Raw genomic sequence first — 24,776 nt, 5'->3', positions numbered from 1 at the left:
TGGATGGAACGATTTCGGACTTCTCCCAATTGATAATCCTAACTCCTGTAGGAAGTTGATGGCAAGGTTGAGCTGCTGGAGGAGGGCAGCAGGAGACTGAGCTTTCAGTAGCCAGTCGTCTAGATAAGGGACGATGAAAAGACCCTGAAGTCTGAGGGCCGCGGCGACCGGAGAAATCACCTTGGTGAATACCAGTGGGGCGGATGTGATGCCGAATGGCAGAGCTGTGAATTGATAGTGCTCCCTGTGGCCGGCCATAGCGACGGCAATCCTGAGGAACTTCCTGTGGAAATGAGCAATGGGGACATGTAGATAGGCTTCCTTCAAATCGAGGGTAACCATCACCTCTCCTGGCTGAAGAAACACAGCCACGGAATCCACGGTTTCCATTCGAAATGACCTCTTCCTGATAAACCGATTGAGGTACCTCAGATCTATTATCATCCTCCAGCCCCCGGTGAACTTGGGGACCAGAAAGATGGGGGAGTAGACTCCCAGACCGAGGTCTGAGGCTGGTACCTTCTCCAGGGCGCCCTTGGTAACATATTCGGCAACCAAGGCTTCTAGACTGGCCTGCTGAGAAGGTGGAAGAGTTTGGGTGGAAACGAACCGATCTGGAGGTGGAAGATGAAAGTCGATGTGATACCCGTGTTGTATGATCTTCAACACCCATGGGTCTTGGATATGGGTGAACCATGCTCTGGAAAAGGAGGAAAGACGTCCTCCCACAGGAAGGGGGGCCACAGGGAGCTGCCCCACGTCAAAACTCAGGCTTCCTCTTGGTGTCCTCCTTGGAAGCGCCACGACCAGCTCCCCTAGGGCGATATCTAAAACACCGTTGTTGGGAAGGGCGTCTATAATTAGAGGAAGAACCTCTGCCTCTAGGGGGAGCACGTCTGCCCCTGGATGCTTGAGGTAGGGACCTTCCCCTACCTTCAGCTAATCCCTCCATAATGGCGTCTAAGCTTTGGCCAGACAGCCTTCCCGGCTCAAAGGGGAGAGCACAGAGTGCTGCTTTAGACGCAAAATCTGCCCGCCAAGGCTTTAGCCAAAGGGGTCTACGGGCCGCAGTAGACAACGCCATAGATTTGGCGGAGATTTTAAATTGATGGCAGGAGGATTCCGCCAAATAATCTGCAGCCCTATGAACTCTTTTCATAGAGGCCAGAATCTCATCTCTGTCTACGCCCAAGTCTATATCCCGCTCCAAGGCGGCTAAGCGGTTGCGCAAAGTCACCAACCATAGAGGAGGCTATGGCCACAGAGGCTTGCGCGGAGGAAGCTGAGTAGACCTTCTTCAGAACGGAGTCCACCCTACGATCCAGAGGGTCCTGAAGATTGAACCATCTTCCAAGGGCACCAGGGTTCTGCGGGACAGCTTTGCTACGGCCAAATCCACCTTCGGGGGAGGCCCCCAGGAATCCCACTGGGTAGTGTTAATAGGAAACAAACTCTTGAAGATCCTGGAAAGCGAATGTCCTTTCTCTGGCTGTTTCCACTGCTGCACCATAAGGTCGGTCAGCGTGGCGTCCGCATGGAAGGCAATATGTCCCCCAGAGGCAGACGTGGAGGCTTCCCCGTCAACATCTCGGCCCACTGTAGACCGGATGGACTTCAGCAGCCTGCCCGTTTGTTCATAATGGAACGCAGTTCTGCTGGAATAACTGAGTCGTCCTCGGAGGAATCATCCTCTGCCACCCGCAGGTGTTACAAGGGGGGGGGGAGAGACGAGGAACGGAGCTCAGAGCATGGTCTCCTGGTGAGCTGAGACAAGGTGCAATGGATCCCTTTGAGGGAATCATCCTGCAAAACAAAAAGGAGAGTACAAGCAAGGGAAAAACTATTTACCCAAGCGATGCCCAAACTCACCATCTCCTTGACCATGCCATCATATCTCTGGGAGAGGGCTCCACAGGTGGAGGACCTCTGCACCCGCAACCACGGGCCCACTCATAGCCTGAAAATAGGCAAGTTATAGGACCAGTAGTACCCCGCAGGGCACAACCTTTCAAGCCGCTACCTACCATCAGGGAGCGGTGTGTCGCAATCGGAGCAGGAAAGATGTTTCCTCTTGGAAGAGGTTTTCCTCCTACCATCCCCAGGAGGGGTAGTAGAGGATGACATATCCTACAGAGAGAGATAATAGACCATGCAACACTGTCACCATGACATCATACCAGCTTTTAAAAAAAAAAGGGGTAAATCTTACCAGGTCCTGTAGACCGGACAGAGAGGTGACTTGGCGCCCAACGTGCGACTCGAACCCACGACCTTGAGATTAAGAGTCTCATGCTCTACCGACTGAGCTAGCCGGGCTGGCGCTGTGAACAGGATCTGAACCTGTGCGGGGAGACCCCATTGGATTTCGAGTCCAAAACCTTAACCACTCGGCCATCACAGCCGGTTCCCAATAAAGTTTGCAAACTGGAAAAGAGTTCAAGATCAATGAACACCACAATCGCACGCCTTCAGCAGATACTGCAGGAAGGTCTCTGACACCAGGCCAGCCAGCCTCTTAATTCTGGCCGGCTGGAAATGGGCGGAGCCACAATCAAAGCAGGTGAGGCAACCTGCCCAGACAACTAACCCTGTAATCAGGGGTCTGCAAAGATATACATTCCCCCCCACCAAGAGGCCCTTAACACGGGCACTTACCCCCACATCTCCCCGTCTTTTCCGGCCTTTAATAAGGCCTGAATCTTCCCTGAGTGAGCGGCCGCCAGCGCCAGGCCGTTGTCATGGCGCTATGATACTTCTGGCGAAACCGGAAGTGCGCGCTTACAGCGGCCGGCGGGGAACAGGATACACAACAGTGTGGTTCCACCCGCCGGCAGTCCGCGCGGCCACCAGAGGCGGCATGCGGAGTCCCCGGACTCTCACCAAAATGTCAAGTAAGTCACAAGGAGCAGGGGAAGCGGAGGAGAGGGGGGGCAGGGGGGATAGAGGGGGGTAGCCACACATGGCTAACAAGCACCTTCTCCCTGCAGGGCACAGAAGGTGACAAGAAGAAAACAACCGCTCAGGAGGTGAGTGATCCTGCTGAGCTTCTCAAAGAGGACACAAGTCCTCCCACCTGTCCTCTGTCCACACAGGACAGAAAAAAACACGCAGAGGGGAGGTTCTTGTGCCCTCTTATAGGGCCTGCCACGCATTTGATTGGCTAATTAAATATCCGCCTGTCCTACCAGCACACAGGGGCAGAAATACCCCACATTGTGCCGCTGTTGAGGACGACAGGGAACCAGCGTTGATTGGCAGAATGTATAGTATTCTGCCAATCAATGCTGGTTCTGCATCGAACCTTAAACTTCGAACAGCTAGTAGTGTTTGATCTAGTATGAGTATTTCGAATACCGTAGTATTCGATCGAACACCTACTCGATCGAACACTACTCGCTCATCTCTATTTATTACTATTACCATTTTATATACCTATCCTCTTTGTCATTAGCCCTTTTCTTTACACTGTATACTTTTTATTACCACCTATGCCTATTATTGCCTATGACTTTTTATATATCTAATTATATCCCATGTATCCTGGTTATCTTTCCACATAATTGTTTTCATTATTATCAGCATTTTTTCATGCTTTTATTTTTTGGGTTTTTTTTTTTTTTAAAAAAAGTTTTTACAATTATATCCCTTTTATTGCATATATATTTCTTTATCACACAACATCTATTTTTTCATCTTCCTACCGTTATTTACAACACTCCTCCCTTGTGTCCCCCACCTTCCCTCTCCTTCTCCTCTCCTTCCCCTTTTGTTCCTTCCCCCCTAAACCAGTGGTTCTTAACCTTGTTTGAGGTACCGAACCCACCAGTTTCATATGCACATTACACCGAACCCTTCTTTAGTGATAAATCAAATATGATTTATATCCAAATTCAATACATAGGTATATGTTTTTTTTACTGGTTCTCAAAATGAACCATGCATATGGCCTAGGGTTCGATAGAATCCTGGTTAAGAACCACTGTCCTAAACCTATTTTCATTACTGACTTCCCCTATAGATTCTAGCCAATGGGACACTATACATGTGAAACATCTCATCATCTCCTATTACTACTGTTGCCAGATCTTCTATGGTATACACAATACTCTTTGCATTGTTATATAGTATTATTATTATTATTATTATTATTATTATTGTTGTTTATTTATATAGCACCATTAATTCCATGGTGCTTTACATTTGGATGTGTTCTATGATATGCAGATATATTACTTTTGGCTTGTATTTTTACACTGTAGTCCTACGCAACTTTGGAATTGATATTTTATGATTGTTTATTATTTATTAATGTTATATCTTAGACTACACTTTATATATTCAGTTCCGAGCTTCACAATTACTGTTTTTCTAATCTACTTCACTATATTTGATTTTGTGACACTTTGATTTATGTTATTGTATTGTTCAAGCCTGATGAAGGGTTTACCCGAAACTGTGATGTGATTACCTGGAATAAAGATTATTTTGCATGTAGAAAATATGAGTGTCATCCCAATCTTCTCTCTTTACTTGTGCAGTGCTACAGTGATGGTTGACTTTCTAGACGTTTCTCCCATCAGTACATGAAATCTTTGGTGTTCACCCAGAGGGACCATTGAATTCTTGGTCACTACTAGAGATGGATGAACCAATTTGTCTCTAGCCAGGTTGGACCTGAATATTCCAAACTGTTCCATTTTTAACAAAACCGAATCAATGGCATTTTGTCTCAGACAAACTCAAATGGCCACTGCCACACGTAAATGCAGAAGAGACACATGTCCCGTGAGTCATTGTGTAGTCCTGACATCACCTGACACCTTCTAAGCCATACTTTACAGTGTTGATGTTATATGCAGCATATAAGATTGTGTGAGCCGGAATACAGGGCTCAGGGATGGTGGAAGCAGGGAATGGATGTGTTACCACTGCATGATACAGAGCACTGATTGTCTAAAAGATTGCAATAGATCTTAGGAGTAGGACAAATACAAAACACTTTATTCAGATATAATCGATTACAGATTAATGCTAGAAATAGGATAGAAGTGAATGAGAATAGATGTGCTGTGTGAGACTGACTGCAACAATAATTAAAAGGACAGTTAACCCTTTCATTGTCAACAATCTAATTTTGTCTGTTTTGCAATAGAGCAGCTTGAGCTGTACACAGATTGTTTAACATAGTTACTATGGGCAAAGTCAGTCCTGTTAGTGAAAAATCTTTTCATAAGGAATTTTTTGGGCAAATTTATTTTTGTTGAATTCATACCAACTGCTATTGCAACAGCAAAACACTGATTCTGCCTGTGTTAATCTATAAAAAAATCTCTGTTATTTAAGTGATTATTTATTTCACCCAATAGGAAGTGGGACAGAGCCTGGTAATCTGAAAAAAAACTCTTTTTCTTAAGCATTTTTTTGTTGCTTACTAGAGATGAGCGAACACTAAAGTGTCCGAGGTTCAAAATCCGATTCGAACAGCCGCACACTGTTTGACTGTTCGAATGGATTTCGAACCCCATTATAGTCTATGGGGGGAAATGTTCATTTCAGGGGTAGGCAACATTTGATAAAATCATACTTACCAAATCCACGAGTGACGGTCGGGCTGGATTCTGCTTGAAGTCTTCTCCTGGCGCAGGGTCCCCGCGTCCTCTTCCGAGTGGAATTCACTCTGCCTAGGCATTCGACCTAGGCAGAGCTGACTGCGCATGCGCGTGCGGCATTGCCCAGACCCGACGCCTGAGCAGAGCCGACTGCGCATGCGCGTGTATGCGTGTGCATGCCCGCGCATGCGCAGTCGGCTCTGCCTAGGCCGGATGCCTAGGCAGAGTGAATTCCACCCGGAAGAAGACGCGGGGACGCAGCACGGAGAAGACTTCAGAAAGGTAAGAGAAGAACCAGCGTTGATTGGCAGAATGTATAGCATTCTGCCAATCAACGCTGGTTCTGCATCGAACATTAAACTTCGAACAGCTAGTAGTGTTCGATCGAGTACGAGTATTTCGAATATCGTAGTATTCTATCGAACACCTACTCGATCGAACACTACTCGCTCATCTCTATTGCTTACCCAAAAAATAGTCTTACAGCCTGTGCTAATCTGAAAAAAAAATCTTTGTAACGAAACTAAATAAATCTTGAGAGGTTACCTTATCTCTAGTCTCCTCTATTACCAAAGCCCTTCTCCCCTAATTACTTATTCTGGTGGGGTGGCCAGGGAGGCTAAAAATAATCTTGGATGTTGCTATCTTCCTCCATTTAAAAATTTGGAAACCACTTTGCTCTTGGGAACTTTAAGCACAGCAGAATTTTATTGTACCCTTCTCCAGTTCTTTCTTCCTCACGGTTTCAGCTTCTGACTTCTTCCCCCATGATTATGATCTTACTTCCAGAAGGATTTATTAATCAGAGCTGCTACATGTGAGCTGACAGCCATTAAGCACTCCAGTACTTCAGTATAATTAGATGAATTGTAGTCCTAATTTTTATTTAGCAAAATTAGTAAAACAATAAAAAAGCAGTATAATTTGGAATCATACTGACCCATACAATAGCACGTTATTTTTGCTGCAGAGGACCTTTCACCACCTCCACCAACGTCAGTTCTTAATATTTGTTAATAGCTGCCATTCTACTGACCCCTCCATTCCTGAGTAACAAGTGCAGTTAGATTTTTTTTTTTTTTTTTTTTTTGATGAGCTAATTTAGCTCTGTAATGTCAGGAGGATAGTGTAAGGCAGGAGGCATGACTCATGATTCCAATTAGGGGTAATCAGTGTCAGAGTTCAGAATCACACACCTTACCTGCTTCTCCCTGACACAAACCTTCTGATAGTACAGAGTCTAAATAGCATATCAAGCACCAAAACTAACAGCTTTGATTGCTCAAAAATTGGTGGGAGTTAGAGAAAAATTACCAACTGTATCGAAATCAGTGTTGAAGAACCTATTAATTGATGTAAAGAACTGGCATTGATTGCTCAAAAATGGGTGGGGGCTAGAGAAAATTTCCAACTGTGTCGGAATTAGTGTTGCATAAATTTGTTAAAAATTTAAGTATCCCCACAAAAAGAGTTAATTAAATTTACTCCGCCAACAGCAACAGCCAAAAAAAAAAAAATCACAACATCTTTTAGGGCAAAATTGTCAGTGGCAGGAAGTGAATCTACAAGCAGAGCAAGAATATATCAGGGTACATGCCAGATTTAGCACTAGAATGCCCCCCTTCCATGAGCTAGTGGGATTTAGTGTACCAAATGTACTTTGCATAGTTGCCATACTCGTTTTTCATCCGCTATTGTGCATTAACACTTGTAAAAGTTTTGGCTACTACACTCCCTCTTTTTTAGGGATGTAGTTTCTAAAATAGGATCACTTCCTGTGGTATTCCAAATTTCGTGTGCCTCAGGGACTCTGCATATGTGCCATGGCATCCAAAAAGCCAAATCATCTAGATCTGAGCTCTAAAAGCCAAATAGCACACCTTTCTTTCTGCACTCTTCTATGTATCTATCCACGTAACAATTTCATAAAATGGGGTATTAACTGTTGATTGGGTGCACAGCAGGGCACAGAACAGAGGGAATGCCATTTGGTTTTTGGAGATTTAGACTGTGTGATTTTTGGATGGCATGCCACTTTCATGGAACCTTTACAGTGTCATACAAAGAGGAATCCCTTGAGATGTGGCTTAGAAAACAACCCCCTCTATGAATTTATCAAGGGGTGTATTAAGCATTTTTAGCTCCTTGAGTGTTGCATTAATTTATATTACAGAAATGAATGCACAGTAGAAAAAGAAAAATGAAAATTGCAATTTTTTCAGAAATATGTAATTTCACTGTGTGATATGTTGTGGCCAGTACACTCCAACAAAGTTGTTGTACCCGTTAAATCACTTAACAGATTTTGGAGTATGTGTCTGCTGTTTCAAGTTAAGCATAACTGTAACGTCTCTGCCTGTTCGGGTCAGTGCGCCACCCTCTGCTCGCATGCAGCGTGCAGGAGGCGTGTGCAGTTTGGTTCCTTGCTTAAACTTTTTGTTTGCACTGTGTGAACACGGCTCTAGTTCCGTGATTGAATATCCACCACACCCGTCTTCTGCCCTTGTTTGCCACTGTTCATGAAGTGGTTAATTCTGGTCTTGCCGTGTGATTGACAGCCTGTCTAACTATTCACTCCAGGGCAGGTTCTTCCTCCCTATTTATGCTTGGCTCACATTCACACTAGTGCTTGCTATTGCCTTGTGCGTACTTGCTTTTTCTGTCACTGTTATTACTTATATTCTGATTCTTGACCTCTGGCTTTCCATACTGACTTCTCTTTTGGATTCCAATTTTGACACTTCATTGCTTGACTGTTACTGACCCCTGGCTAGCTGATCTCCCTTTGTTGTTATTGTCTTCTCTGCATTTTGTGTGCAACGTATATAGGTAGGGATTGTCTCCAAGTTGCCGCCTATTGCGTAGGACAGGGCCAGGGAAGAGGAAGGGACAGTGGGGGGCTTCAGCTTAGGGCTCACTGTCTCTTGTGCCCCTTTCTCCAGGGTTTCCAGCAGCTTCTGGGGAACTGCTGTCCTAGCAATTCCCTAACAATAACACGTTGGCGTCTGAAATGTATTTCTGTAAAAATAGCACATCATTTCTAGAAAATAAATTACAGCAACACTACAGTGGTAAACACTCTTGCTACTCCTCTCTCGATAAATTCCATGATGGGTACAACATTCAAAATGGATTGCATGTCATGGGATTTGAACTTTTATGCACTTCAGGTGTTTGTAAAATAAGAAAAGCATTAAAAAACCAGTCTAAGAGCTCCCGCGTTTTACATCACCTACAAAGTGGATGGGAATTTGGCTAATCACATCCACACATTGCAGAAAAATATCCACAGTGGAAATGTTGCAATTTCAACATTGCAAGCATTTTTCTAAATCGCAGCATGTCCAATATACCTATGGAAATCCTGGCACTTCCCATATAGGGAAGCAGAAAATATACAGAGGAAAATTCTGCGGACTTTCTGTGAAAACCTCTGCGGAAAAAAAAATGTGATGTGTTTTCGCAGTTTTTTTCTGCAGCGTTTTTTTGGCTGCAGCTTGCTATGTGGGACCTTAGGATAAGGCTGAGACAACAGCAGCTCATTTTATTGCAGATTTTGCTGTAATATTTGAGCCAAACAAAGGCTAATACATTGCTTGTATTATAAAATTCATTTAGTTCTATTATAGCTTGCCTAGAACAGCCTGTAATTGAGTTGGGAGTCTTCGATAGGCTGCAAAAATTAAGCTCTCATGTAGATCTGTGAAGTTATGGCTTCTTAAAGGTGAAGGGTAACAAAACGAAAATTGAAAATTGTCTATAGAAGGAAGGGGTTAAAAATGGATCCAAGTCTAATGAAATACAAATTAAATTTTCTTAATAATCCTTTAACAATCAATGCAAAATGGATGATACTCAACTATCAAAGACATGTAATAGATGTAGAACTGATGCAACAAAGCAGTTAAAAATAGACGCATTTGTCTGTTTTTTTCAGGGATGAAAATGGACACAGTCATGTAAATAAGGCCTTAAAGCGGTGGTCTCATAATAGTATGGTGCTGTATTTTCTGAACATTTCAGTGTGCCATAGTATTACAGAACTGGGTCCTCAACAGGTTAAAAAATAGTTCTGTTTTCAAAGTTAAATTTTAACAGACTTTCTCTGTACCACCCAAGTAAGCTGTACGCTTTGATACTGAGCCTTGTTTATGATCTTGTCTTTGATTTTTTTTCTGCTGTATATTTTCGTGCTGGGCACTGACTGGGTAAGACATTGAATGAAAAGTAAAACTTTTGCACTAAGCGATTGATCTTACCTTTTTGCTGTAAATTGCTCTACCTTCATTCACATCTGTCTTCAGAAGGATTTAAGCAACTTTCTTCTTGTTTGTTTCTTATGCCTGTAACAGATATCAATTACACAACTTTACGATGCTTCATAAGTGCGTGTAGCAAGTCCTACATGTACATGTTTATATGTTACATATGTTTAGCTCTATGAACAACTGTCAGGTTTCTACAGAACGTGCTGGTCTGTAATTTCCTTGCATTAATATCCTTTAGCAACAGATGTTTCTGTACATTTACCATGTGTTTTTTTCTAAGCTTTTTTCGCTCCGCAAAGCAAGCTAAAACTTGTGATACTCACTTTGATTTTGTCTACTACTGATTTGCTGAAATATTACAAAATATTGCGCAGAGATACAGTTATAAGGAAGCCTCAGACTGATTGCCAAGATGAGTACTGCTGTAAACTAATCAGACAGAGAGATAGATAGATAGATAGATAGATAGATAGATAGATAGATAGATAGATAGATAGATAGACAGATGATAGATAGATAGATAGATAGATAGATAGATAGATAGATAGATAATAAATAAATAGATAGATAGATAGATAGATAGACAGATAGATGATAGATAGATAGATAGATAGATAGATAGATAGATAGATAAATAGATGATAGATAGATAGATAGATAGATAGATAGATAGATAGATAGAGTTAGGACTTTGCAGCAGGTGCAGCCATGATATCAAAGTTGCAGCCTGTTCCACTGCCTCTGCGCAGTCCAGCATCTATGGGATTAAACCCCTTGAAGCTGATAGGCATTGTCCGTCTGCTGACTGACGCTGGTGTCAGCCTATCGGCATCTGGCTCATAGCACCTGGGCTGCTGATCGGTCCCGCCTTCCTTCTATTTAAGGTGGCTAGTTTGGACGCTCGGCGCTCTAAAGTCGGGTTCACACGTAGTATTTTGGCTCGTGATTTGGTACGTAGACGCCGCGGAGCTTTTGCGGGCCGTATACGCTCCCATTGTTTTCAATGGGAGCCGGTACCGTATACGCAGCGCTATTTTGCGACCGTGATTTTGCGGCGGCCGCAAAATAGCGCCACATATACGGTACCTGCTCCCATTGAAAACAATGGGAGCGTAAACGGCCCGCAAAAGCTCCCGCGGCATCTACGTACCAAATCATGAGCCAAAATACTCCGTGTGAACCCGGCCTAAGAGCAAACGCAAATACCACATGCTGTATGACTGTGCAGTACTTAGCTAGGTAGAGCTTGGTAAGAATTTGTCCCTAGAATTGCCCAGTGAATTTCCCCCTAGCTAGCCTCTAATCTTTGTTACTTGTGCTTTGGCTGTGTGTTTGGCCCAGCACAGTTATAAGTTCAGTCTGTCAGGTACCTTAGGCAGGCTGTTACCTGTGGTACTGCACAGAAAGTGCCTGTGGTGTGAGTGCTCCCCAGTAGCTGCTGGGAGCACACAGTCATTTCTATTGTCTAAGTGGTGAAGTAACCACTTAGACTTTGTATTCTTTTAGGTGGCTGCTTTGTCTTGAAGTGACAGCTTCTCTGAGAAGCCATCACAGAAGCACCTTAGTTTGAGGTGTAGCCCGGCAGTGAAGTCAACTGTTGGGCCCTGTTCACACCTGTACGCCCTGCAGTTCAGAGCCCAGTGGGCTCCGCAGGATATTAGTTTAAGTTTTTTTTAATATATCCTGCCGACCGTAACAGATAGATAGAACAATCCGATCTGCCAGCAACTTGTGTAGATGGAAAATGTCCTTTTATTGCCAAAGCAATATTGGTTCTCAAGAGCAAAAAAATATATATATTTATTTTAGGATCCCTTTTGACTCGGTTTCTGCAGAATTGCTGCTACAATTGCTTTTGATAGATAGATAGATAGATAGATAGATTTGCTATGGGTGTATGCAATTGATCTGATATAACTGGGTCCTTGTCCACTAATAATCCTCACAAAGCTGGTACAGTATATTCAGCACTATGACCTGTAACAGTCATTTTCAGGCACAGCATGAAATTCTCTAACACTTGCTCAGGCTCGCATAATGTGCAGTATTTTGACACTATAGAGAACAGGGACTTACAGTACAACTTACAGAATGAGATTCTAAGTAGGGCTTGCCACAACCTGCTGACTTTTTGACATATGGTGGCATAAGTATTGTTGGGAAACTATTTCAAAGAAAATATTAATTAGTTCTTCTAACTAGAAAAAGTTTTTTTATTTCAAAAATATGTACGTTAATGTTTCATACTTATGCATGTATATCTGTCACCCTGTATCATTGTGGATGTAATGTTAAACCTTCTAATTTCATCACTAAATATTTTTGGGGTTGAATGCCACCATTTTTCCTTATTGAACATTACTCAGTAACAGTGAACAGGCAGTTTGGACAGTTTGGCCTAAGGTTTACACTGACTCTGGCATATTACCCCCCCCCCTTCCCAGATGCTGTGATCAATAGCAATTATGGCATCTAGATGGTTCAGGAGGAGCTCCCACCTTTTCGTCCCCTTGGGTTCCCATCTTTACAGTGTACAGAGGAAGCTGAGTGTACATGTACAGGTTGTGAGAAGAGGCCTGCACATCCCCTCACTGTGTGAACAGAGTCCAGCCAATCCCTCCTCTTCTCAATGATTTTGGAGATAAGGAACTTATCTAGTAATAGGGAGTGAATAGAAAATTAGCACAAAGGGAGACGCATAGTGGCTGCAACTTTACAAAGGTTTACAAAAGTCAGAAAATAGCAACATTTTTAAACATAATGCACTACAGTTTGGTCTAGAATCACATACACTATTAAATGAGACTAAAAATATATATATATATATATATATATATATATATATATATGTACATTACACAGCAGAATTAAATTTAATTCAAGTGAATGGGGGCTATTCACGCGACCGTTATATTGACAATCTATCATAATGGACCATCAAAATATAGGTCATGTCTATGATGGTGACGATAGGGAATACAGAGACTTAAACCAGGACTTTGTTGAATGGTGCCAGCAGAACAACCTCAGGATAAATGCTGGGAAGACCAAGGAGATGGTGGTAGACTTTATTAAACGGAGAGGTGCTCCGACCCCGGTGGAGATCCAAGGAACATGTATTGAGATAGTCAGGACCTATAAGTACCTGGGCGTGCTCCTCAATAATAAACTAGACTGGGCTGATCACCTGGAGGTGCTGCACAGAAAGGGCCACAGCAGACTCTACCTGCTCAGGAGACTGAGGGCCTTTGGAGTCCAGGGGCCACTTCTTAGGGCCTTTTTCAACTCTGTGGTTGCTTCAGCCATATTTTTCGGTGTGGCTTGCTGGGGGGAGCAGTATATCAACCAGGGACAGAAATAGACTTGACAGACTGATCAGAAGGGCCAGCTCTGTCCTGGGGAGCCCCCTGGACCCAGTACAGGTGGTGGGTGACAGAAGGATACTGTCCGTGGTGACCTCCATGCGGGAGAACAAATCCCACCCCATGTATGGGACTTTGATGGCACTTTTCAGCACTGTTAGTGACCGTCTGCTTCACCCCAAATGTGAGAAGGAGCGCTATCGCAGGTCCTGCCTTCCAACCGCGATCAGGCTGTATAATCTACATCAGTCCAAGCGAAGATCACAGAGAACTAATGATTATGACTATGACGTCTTCCTTCTTTCTTCTTCTGTTCCTTAGCTGCTATGGACTCCTAGTATATCTTCTCTTCTCAGCATGTGTGTCTATGTCTGAAATATATTACTGTGTATTATCCTGTATCTGTATTACTATGCTGCAGTGACATGCTGAAATTTCCCCAGTGTGGGACAATTAAAGGATTATCTTATCTTCTAAAAAAATATAGAAAATGCTTGCACAGTTGGCCCAAATTGTTGATATCATTAAAAGGATTCTATCATTAGAATCCTTTTTTCAGTACTACCACATCGGTATAGTCTTAAGAAACGCTTTTCTTCCCCTACCTTTAGAATTCTTCTATGCACGCCATTCCGGTGATATTCTCAGTTTTCTCTGCATGCAAATGAGTCTCCAGACAGCACTGGGGCCTTACTCTGTGCCCAAACATAACAGGAGGCATCCCCTGTGCTGTCGGAAGACTCTCCAGTGACGCCCTTCTTCTTCTAAAGCAGCGCACGTCCTCCTGCGTCTTCTTTCGGCGAAAGTGCATTCACTCACGTAGTGGGTAGAGAAAAATGGCTGACAAGAGATGCGCAGTCAGCTCTGCCATTGGACAGACATGTCTTGTTGGCCATTTTTCTGTGGCATCACTGCAGAGTCTTCAGGCAAAGCCAGAAGTCGATTGAGTAGAAAGTAGTAATGTAAAAACTTCCTTTATATTATCAACTCTATTTGTAGCCACTCCTGAGTTTGGCTCAATATATCTGCATCAATAAAACAGCTTTTCCTCAATGTGGGGTCTCAGTCTTAGGGAGTTAATAATACTTTTTTATGCTTTTATTTCGGTAGTGTACTGTACTTTTTCAAAACAAGTGTGTACGTGACCATAGCCACCACTGAGCCTCAGTAGGAAAGCAAAGGACATAAGGATTGTGTTAGAATATGTTTTGCTGCGTCAGTATATCTTTTCCTCTTAAAGCAAAGGTTCCTATTGCATAATTATGAAGGGGTTTTGCTTACCTTCAAAAAGTTCTTTTAATGATTCCGAAGATCAATATTATTTTTCTTAGAAGTCACAGTAATAACTGCTTTCATGCTGTAAGAAACATGCTATACATTTTTTTAACATAAGGCAATTATAAGTCACAAAGATGTTTTCAATTTAAGAAGACTGCAATTAATATGGTGTACCGAAATCTCTTGATATGTTTCCCTTCCCCATGAGGTATCTTTGATGAATATTCTTTCAATTATTCAGTTCACACCAGCTGCATCTTGCCCTGGAACACCTGTTCTGGATGTAAAGGTTATCTGTGATAAAAGAAAAAATGTCATTCTTAAATACACTGTATACAGTTTAAAATGCAGACTAGAACTAAGAAATATTGAATATACAGTATGTCGTTTAGATTGGTTGGAAGTGATGTCTAAAGAAATGCAAGCATCTGTATTTACAGCCATAGACTGCAGAATCATGACTAGGTAACAGATCATGCAACAAATAGGAGAAATAAATGGAGGCAGCAAGTTAGCAGGCCAATCCTGGATTAGTTTTTGGACGCAGAGCTGGGTACCTAAATTCAGATGGTTTTGCTTCAGGACGGTATTGGTGGTTATTGCAATCGGGGGGCCCTGTCACAGCTAATACGATGGGGGGCCCAGCAGTAGGCATATATAGGCTCTGTTTCTTACTATTCACTGCACTGTGAGATCAGCTCAGTGTAGTGAATACTAAAGAAAGGGCTGTTGGGATACCAACACACCCCAAATGACATTGCTGGGCAATTCCATATCTATTTAAACTTTTGTTCTATTTAATTTTTCACAAGAGCGATTCCATCCCTAAAACATAGTACCTCATATATGGCAGTCAGACACCCTAACAGCTCAGACACCATAAAAACTGAGCCAAAGATTCCGATATTCTTAATGAGCCTCAATAGTATCTTGTTTTACAAGCATATTGAAATGGTATATAGAGATAGGCAAGTCCATTGTAAAATTAAAAACTATTTTTTTTTTTTAATTATTTAATATACTGGAATATAGACATATATAGTATATACCAGTTCATTATGCATGCAAACGTGATATCATTAAAGAAAACATTCCCTTCAAGTGTGATTAAGGATAAGGCCCTATGTAGCACGCCAAAGTTAAAAAATGCTGTGTAAAAGACCACGGCGCTTTTTTCACAGAAAGTCCTCAGCCGGATTTTCCTCCATGTAAAAAGCCAATGGAAAATGTTTCCGTAGGTATAATTGACATCCTGCGAACTACGAAAGCACAAGTGTTTCTGAAGTTGCAGCATAACCACTGCAGATTTTTTTCTGCAATGTGGGGATGAGATTAGCCAAAATACCATCCACTTTGTAGTTAAAGTAAAACACTGCATTTTTTTGCTTTGGTGTCTCCACTGTAGCCAAAATACTGCATGTTCACAATGTGGGGCCACAGACTAAGTATTTTGCTTAGCTGTTAGGATGCCTATTTCTTATATATAAGGTCATATGTTTGAGACGAGGGATAGACCTAGAGAAAAAATAAATAGACTAAAGCTTAAAATAGGTGGAAGAGGGTTTTTTTTTCTATAGTAAAATAAGTGATAATAAATCCGATTTTGGAATATGCTTTATCAAATGATAGTCGCAAAATGAAACCTAAATGTTAGGAGGTCAGATGCAGGTACAGGGTCAGGTGTAGTCGGAATTGAGAGAAGCAGCAGATCTGAGCCTAATGACCGGAAAAACCATAACCAAACTGCTACACACCCAGTATGAGCTAAAGCCAATCTCAGGACATTTTCAACAGAGCTCCTAGTGGTGGGGCTGGACTTTGCAGGATCCCAGACTGGAGTTGACAACACAGGAATGTGCCACATATGGATTGACCGTGAGCAGAAGCCAGAATCGCAGGCAACTCACCAAACAAAGAATAAACAACAGAGCAGGGTTGACAGCGGAGACAGCAGCTAAGTACAGGAGCGAGTGACGGAAGAAGTCTAGGCACATAGCCTGAGTCAAAATACCAAAGAGCGTAAGTATAGCAGAGTCATAATCCAAAGAGAAGTAGAGGAACACAGTCCAAAGGTATGAGCCAGAGAAACACATATGGGAGCAGGAACAGGAGGCAACAGGGACGGGAGCCAAAACCATTGTGAAACTAATAGCCGGCATGGAGGAGAGAAATGGAGGGGATTATAAAAACCCAGACTGGCCCATAAATCAAAACACAATTTCTTATAGGGGAATTTGTCTCTGTGGACCTGGAAGTCTTAAAGGGACAACAGCAGACATCACAACCCTAACACTAGACATATTTGTTATCACTATAACCATAAGTCATGCAATAAAATTAACACTGGATATGTGAGATGCATGCCAGTTTCCCTAGTCCATGACCAGCCACATTTTCAAGTTTTTTCCTACATTTAGTTTTGAAGTCTATAACATTTTTCATTTGGGTTTGACAAGTAATTTTATGCCTTTTTTCCATTGAAATATAGCACTTCATTTTGTATCATTTTCCTTTTCTTCTATCAAGGAAGATGTAAAAAAAATGCAAAAACATGAAAGACACATCTTCTTTTTTTGTTAACAGCAAAAAGTACTACAAAAGATTAACATTGTTTTCACTCTCTTCATTATGGTGATTGTTATGTAGTGTTATGCCACTGGGGAAAGGAATAGAACCAGTGATGTTGTTCTGATATTTTTTATTTATATATATATATATATATATATATATATATATATATATATATATATTTTATTATTATTATTATTATTTTTATTTTACATTGTGCCCCCCTTTCCCTGGTTATAAAAGACCTTTGGGAAGCTTTCTAACAATAGACTGATACATTAGCCCTATTTGCAGAAGAAATACAGCTCCTAACATTAACTGCAGAGCTGATCTGCGTCCTTTACAACCCAGCAGGTCTTACAGTTCCTGGTCCGTGGCGGATCAGTTGTGTCAAAGGAGAAAAGTCACTTCATGGCTGCTCCCTTAGCTGTGTACGTAGCACTTATTGAGTTCATTGAGTCGAAAGAATTCTACTTTGCAATATTTTCTTGTGTGCGAGGATACCTTTGTTATAATATACTGTACAGTGATGCCATTTTTTGACACACGTAGTATAGTACATGATTGTGTGTCTAGTTATGGCTCTGGCATGTTCATGCCCCCTTAGATTTAATACACATAGTAGAGCTACTGTATACAGTGATACACAGAAATCCCTGTGGACTCTATAGTATAGAGCTGTAGTCCCTCCGTGTACCAGTACATAGTGATACATGTCATATCATATTAAATCATTCTGTTTAGAGGCCAACACCTCCTTCATTCTATATCCGATGAAGCATGGTATTTTTTTTCTTATTATTTACTTGCCCCACCATAATCATTCCTTAATCTGTAGCATCACAAGGCTAACATCCAACAACAAGGAAAAGGCTATATTTTATTTGGAGATATGTAACCTCAACCAAATTGTAATAACGCTAAAATAAATTGATACAGGCACCATGTTTCCAGATTCTTCCAGCATATCCCTGATCTGTTAGGCAAAGTTAATGCATACTTCAGCACTGTACCAACCTAGACAATTGAGTGTTCAAGCCTAAATTTGCACTGTGTGTGGTTGATTGCAATCATATAATTTACCTGTTAGAATTGCCTCTAAAGTAAATGTCAGGTTGTAATCAGACTCCTGTAGAGTTTAATTGCAGCCGGCTACAGTTCCCAGGAAAACTTAAGGATATAGTAGACTTTTTAGGTTTGAACAACATCTAATATAAAGTACAGTAAGTATTAACATCTTCACTATACATTACTAAACAGCAGTGAGTATTATATTTTTGAAAGAACAAAATATATACGTAGAAGTCTAATATATTTACTATATAAATATATAATTATTAAGTATATATTAGTATTCAAGCTCAATTATAGAGTTTTTAAGCCAGTGTTAAAGTAAAGAATCTGAAGACTGGGAAGTATGCAACCTTTATGTATAACCTTCATGTATAAGGATCTTTTACTTATTGTATGCTGGTGGTTAAAAGGTTCAACAAAAAGTACCGTCTAATATTCCCCATTGAGATTTTATATATTGGTGTGGTTTTAAGCTAAGATTTAAAATAAGAATTTTGATCATTTAATTCTATTTTGAGCTTCATGGGCCAAAGAGTTCCTAATGGTTTTATGTATGTGCTGTTCAACTGCCTAAAAATTTAGGTTGTATTGTTAAAGTGATTTTTACACTACTTTATTTCTGACAGATATGGATACGCATTACGTTTTACACATTACTTTTTAATCACTTTTGCAAACATACAGTCCTATGAAAAAGTTTGGGCACCCCTATTAATCTTAATCATTTTTAGTTCTAAATATTTTGGTGTTTGCAGCAGCCATTTCAGTTTGATATATCTAATAACTGATGGACACAGTAATATTTTAGGATTGAAATGAGGTTTATTGTACTAACAGAAAATGTACAATATGCATTAAACCAAAATTTGACTGATGCAAAAGTATGGGCACCTCAACAGAAAAGTGACATTAATATTTAATAGATCCTCCTTTTGCCTCTAGTCGCTTCCTGCAGCTTTTAATCAGTTCCTGGATCCTGGATGAAGGGATTTTGGACCATTCCTCTTTACAAAACAATTCAAGTTCAGTTAAGTTTGATGGTCGCCGAGAATGGACAGCCTGCTTCCAATCATCCCACAGATGTTCAATGATATTCAGTTGTGGAGACTGGGATGGCCATTCCAGAACATTGTAATTGTTCCTCTGCATGAATGCCTGAGTCGATTTGGAGCAATGTTTTGGATCATTGTCTTGCTGAAATATCCATCCCCGGCGTAACTTCAACTTCGTCACTGATTCTTGACCATTATTCTCAAGAATCTGCTGATACTGAGTGGAATCCATGTGACCCTCAACTTTAACAAGATTCCCAGTGCCGGCATTGGCCACACAGCCCCAAAGCATGATGGAACCTCCACCAAATTTTACAGTGGGTAGCAAGTGTTTTTCTTGGAATGCTGTTTTTTTTGGACGCCATGCATAACGCCTTTTTGTATGAACAAACAACTCAATCTTTGTTTCATCAGTCCACAGGACCTTCTTCCAAAATGAAGCTGGCTTGTCCAAATGTGCTTTTGCATACCTCAGGCGACTCTGTTTGTGGCGTGCTTGCAGAAACGGCTTCTTTATCATCACTCTCCCATACAGCTTCTCCTTGTGCAAAGTGCGCTGTATTGTTGACCGATGCACAGTGACACCATCTGCAGCAAGTTGATGCTGCAGCTCTTTGGAGGTGGTCTGTGGATTGTCCTTGACTCTTCTCACCATTCTTCTTCTCTGCCTTTCTGATATTTTTCTTGGCCTGCCACTTCTTGGCTTAACAAGAACTGTCCCTGTGGTCTTCCATATCCTTACTATGTTCCTCACAGTGGAAACTGACAGGTTAAATCTCTGAGACAACTTTTTGTATCCTTCCCCTGAACAACTATGTTGAACAATCTTTGTTTTCAGATCATTTGAGATTGGGCTGTCCATGCTCAGCGACCATCAAACTTAACTGAACTTGAATTGTTTTGTAAGGAGGAATGGTCCAAAATACCTTCATCCAGGATCCAGGAACTGATTAAAAGCTGCAGGAAGCGACTAGAGGCTGTTATCTTTGCAAAAGGAGGGTCTACTAAATATTAATGTCACTTTTCTGTTGAGGTACCCATACTTTTGCACCGGTCAAATTTTGGTTTAATGCATATTGCACATTTTCTGTTAGTACAATAAACCTCATTTCAATCCTGAAATATTACTGTGTCCATCAGTTATTAGATATATCAAACTGAAATGGCTGTTGCAAACACCAAAATAATTAGAACTAAAAATGATTAAGATTAATAGGGGTGCCCAAACTTTTTCATAGGACTGTATTGGGGCAGAATCATCAATACAGGCATACTGTATGCAAGTATTGGCGATCTGTGTGATAGCACAGGATTCTCCCAAATCATATCAAGGCCTGCACCTCATCATGAGTCAGATGTAAATTTTGCCAGGCCATGCACCTTGGCTATAAACTGGCATAGATTTCTGTAACCATTTCAACAAAGAAAAGTGGTATAAATCCTTGTGAATTTGACATGGCCCACATTTAATAATGGACTTATATAAATAGTGTTTTTGAAATTTTATAAGTTCCTATCTATTGGTTCATTTTTTATTCTTTCTATTTCTTGTTTATTAGACTCTGACCAAGTGAGCACACTCGCAGAGGAAAGTTGAGCTGGACTTTTTCCATTTTCCATTCTATTATTATATTTGTTTTTTATTTTTTGATGTTTTCTTTCTTTTTGGAATTACGATGGTATCTGAAGAGGAGAACCATTTTGCATTTCTATGCTGGAATAGAGGAAAGTAAATGATCTTTTGCATCAATTGTATGATATTTTTATGATTCCGGCACACTGGATTGAAATTTGGATCTCAAAAGCAGTGGCGTTATGATCGCAGTTGCAGGGGGAGTATGGAGCCACCATGATATTGGTGGGGGAAAGCCTAGTTTACAGACAATTATATATATTGTTAATGGATAGGCACTCAGTGACATTAGATGCCTGCACAGTAGAATTGAATTTAAAAAAAATATATATATATTATCACCTCTACCGGGCTTCTGATGATTCCCAGCATCCTCTCTGGGACTCTTCCAGCCTTTGACTAAGGTGGCACACCGCAGACATCACTTCTGGGGCCTGTGATTGGGCCCCAGTGGTCTCATGGAGTGCACTGACATAAGGCCCAATCACAGCAAACCTAGTGACATCTGGTGCAACCCCTCAATTGCCAGGCAGAATAGGACCAAAGAAAACACTGAATAGAGCCAGTTAGAGTGAAGATGGCTAGTAGAGGTGAGGCAAGTTGAGCATAGGTGTTTGTTATTTTAATCAACTCCTCCTTGGCCTCTACTTATTGTACTCTCGGGTGTGAGGAGACCCCAGAGTATAATAGAAGCACTGGGGGGCTCTTGTGATCATTTATACTGTGTGGGGCCACTATGGGGAGCATATTAAACTGTGTGGGAGCCACAGTGGAGCACACAATACTATGGGGGGGGTACTATGGGGCATATAAAACCATGAGGGAACCACTATGGAGCATATTATACCATCTGGGGGCCACTGTGGCGCATATTACACTGTATAGTGGTGACTGTGGGCATATTATACTGTGTGGGTGTTAGGGTTGTGACATCTGCATGGCCCCTTTAAGTTTGCCAAGTCCACAGAGACAAATTCCCCTTTAAGAGACTATGCTGTAATTTATGTGCCAGTCTTTAAAATCCCCTCCATTTCTCTTGTTTCACCCTGGTTTAGGCTCCACTCCCTGTTGCTTCCTGTTCCTGATTGCTGTTTGTGTTTCTCTGGTTCTGACCATTGGACTGTGCACCAAACTTCTCTTTGGATTGCGACTCTGCTGACCTTACTCTCTCTGGCATTTGATTCCAGCTACATACCTTGACCTCTCCTTCCATCATTTGCTTCTGTACTTCGCTGCTGTCTCCGCTGCTGACCCTGCTCTGTCTTTTACTCTTTGTCTGGTGAGTTGCTTGTGATTCTTCTCTCTGGCTTTTGCTCGTAGTTAATCAATTTGTGGCACATTCCTCTGTGTTGTCAAATCTTGTCTGGGATCCTGCCAAGTCCATCTCTACCACTAGGAGCTCTGGTGAAAATGTCCTGAGACTGGCTTTGGCTCATACTGGGTGTCTAGCAGTTTGGTTACAGTTTCTCCACTAGTGGATGTTAGATTCAGTTCTGCTGCTTCTCTCTATTCTGACTACTCTGGACCCTGTACCTGCATCTGAGCTCCTAACAGTGGGGACACTGTGGGGAACATACTATACTGTGTCAGGGCCACTGTGGATCATACTGTGTGGAGCCACTGTGGAGCATATAATACTTTGTGGGACCACTATGGAACATATTATACTGTGTGGGGTCATATAATGCTGGTCTCAAGAATAATGGCCAAGTTATATAACTTAACCCCTCTTCCCTGTTTTTATAATCTTAGTCTCTACATGTCTCTGTTATTGTCTTCCCCCAGTTCCTAGTCCAGGGGTCAGCAACCCCTGGCACGCGTGCCAAGAGTGGCACGCGAGGCATATTTTGCTGGCACGGCAGCCAGCCTGCAACCTTCATGCACTAAATTGAGAGAGAGAGCGTCCCTTCAGAAGCTCGGCTAAAGCCGAGGTGTAGGACACGCCCCCTTCTCTCCCTGCCACCAATCAGAGGTGAGCCTCTCACTGCACAGGATAAGGGCTCCCTGGACCTGCTGTTACACGTGAGGAGGAGCTCCTGCCGTCTGCAGCCCTGAGGAGGAGAGGAAGCAAAGTGAAAGTAAAAACACCAGGTACGTGTGTGTTACTAACTATTCTTATTAATGTCAGGCATTTGGGGTTATTAATTTAGTGTTAGCAACTCCATGTGCCTCACATTAATAGCAGTTAACCCCATCATGTCCCTCACATTAACCCCTGTGTGGCTCACATAAGGGTTATTGATATGTGAGACATGGGGGTACTAATAAAGGACCTATATAATGAAGATATTCACTTATTACCTCCATATGTCTCACATATCAGTGTCCCTTATGTAAAGCACACAGGGGGTTAATGTGAGGGACATGATGGGGTTAACTGCTATTAATATGAGGCCCATGGAGTTGCTAACCTGTAATGTACATGACCGGACTTTTTATACACAACTGTGGATAAAGTACAGACTTATACATTTCAATTGACCCATATATACAGCCATTCTTTGTGGCTGTGTATCTGGGCCAAAATGAAGAGCTAAAAATTATGGAGCAGGTCCTATATCTGTCCTATACGTACCTTATATCTGCCCTATACATACCCTATATCTGTCCTATACATACCCTATATCTGTCCTATACGTCCCCTATATCTGTCCTATACGTCCCCTATATCTGTCCTATACGTCTCCTATATCTGTCTGCATTCTCCGCCTTGTCAATTCATTTTTAACATATAGGTCAGTGAAAAGCACATCCGTGCAATTTGTATGCAGGAGGTGTAAGGCTGAGGCCCCACGTTGCAGAAACGCAGCGTTTTTGTTGTAGATTTTGATGCAGTTTATTTCAACCAAAGCTAAAAATGGCTGCAGAAGGAATGGGAAATATATAGGAAGCTTCTTATACGTCTCCCTTCTGCTCAATCCACTCCTGGCTTTCGCTAGGTTCACACTAGCGTTCAATCTCCGTTCTCAGCTTTCTGCATGCAGAAGACGGAAAGCTGTCAGACTGGGTCCAGCCGTGAGCGGCGGTGAGCGTTTTATGCTCTCCGCCGCGAAACTGGTTTTTAAAATCGGACACAGAGTACTGCATGTCCGACTCTGTGTCTGATTTAAAAAAAACGGTTTCGCAGCGGAGAGCATAAAACGCTCACCGCCGCTCACGACCGGACATCTTTCATACCCATTCAAATGAATGGGTATGGAAAAAGTCCTGCAGGTTTCCGTCTCTTGCCTCTGTTTTGTGCAGGAAACGGAAACCTGCAGAACGGAGACCGGGTGCAGATGTAAACGAGCCCTTAGGCTCAGAAAAACGCAGCAAAATATTCAACAAAAAAGCTGTGTTCCCACAATGTGGGGGCCTCAGCCTTAGGCTAAAGCCCCACGTTGCAGAAACAGCTTTTTTTTTTTTTTTTGCAGATTTTGCTGTGTTTTTTGAGCCGAAGCCAGGAGTGGATTGAGCAGAAGGGAGACATATAAGAAGATTCCTATATATTTCCCATTCCTTTTCTAGCCATTCTTGGCTTTGACGGCAAAAAAAAACGCAGCTAAATCTGCAACAGAAAAAGCTGCATTTTTGTAATGTGGGGCCTCAGCCTTAGTGTGATTCTATTGGGTGGTGACACTGTAACTAGATGCAATTATAGTCAAATCCAGTTCCTGGGCACCAGTGCGGTCACTTTGGTGTAAGTGTGACACCCATTAATTCCTGGCTAGGGTTTTGCGGTTACTGCACCACCAAGAACTAAAAGTGACTGAAATTAATCTGTGTTTCACTTACAGAAAACTGAAGGGCCAAGGGACTGGATGGAGCATACAGGTACATTGTGTGTCAGCGCTTTACAGGTATAACCTCACTCTGCTCCCAGTTACATACATTACCTCTAATTGTGGGTTACATATGTTACATTGCTTCTAATGGAAAAGAACATGTGTATC

General features: G+C 41.9%; 1 non-coding gene across 1 annotated transcript; it reads right to left on the bottom strand.

Moving 5' to 3' along the window:
• Positions 1-2,319: 2,319 nt before the first annotated feature.
• On the bottom strand, positions 2,320-2,401 carry TRNAS-CGA (transfer RNA serine (anticodon CGA)). Its single transcript has one exon. It is a non-coding gene; the product is annotated as a tRNA-Ser (tRNA).
• Between the last annotated feature and the right edge of the window lie 22,375 nt (positions 2,402-24,776).

The sequence above is a fragment of the Leptodactylus fuscus genome, chromosome 4, assembly GCF_031893055.1.
Source record: "Leptodactylus fuscus isolate aLepFus1 chromosome 4, aLepFus1.hap2, whole genome shotgun sequence".
NCBI classification, from domain to species: Eukaryota; Metazoa; Chordata; class Amphibia; order Anura; family Leptodactylidae; genus Leptodactylus; species Leptodactylus fuscus.
This window is presented reverse-complemented; position numbering and strand designations above follow the sequence as displayed.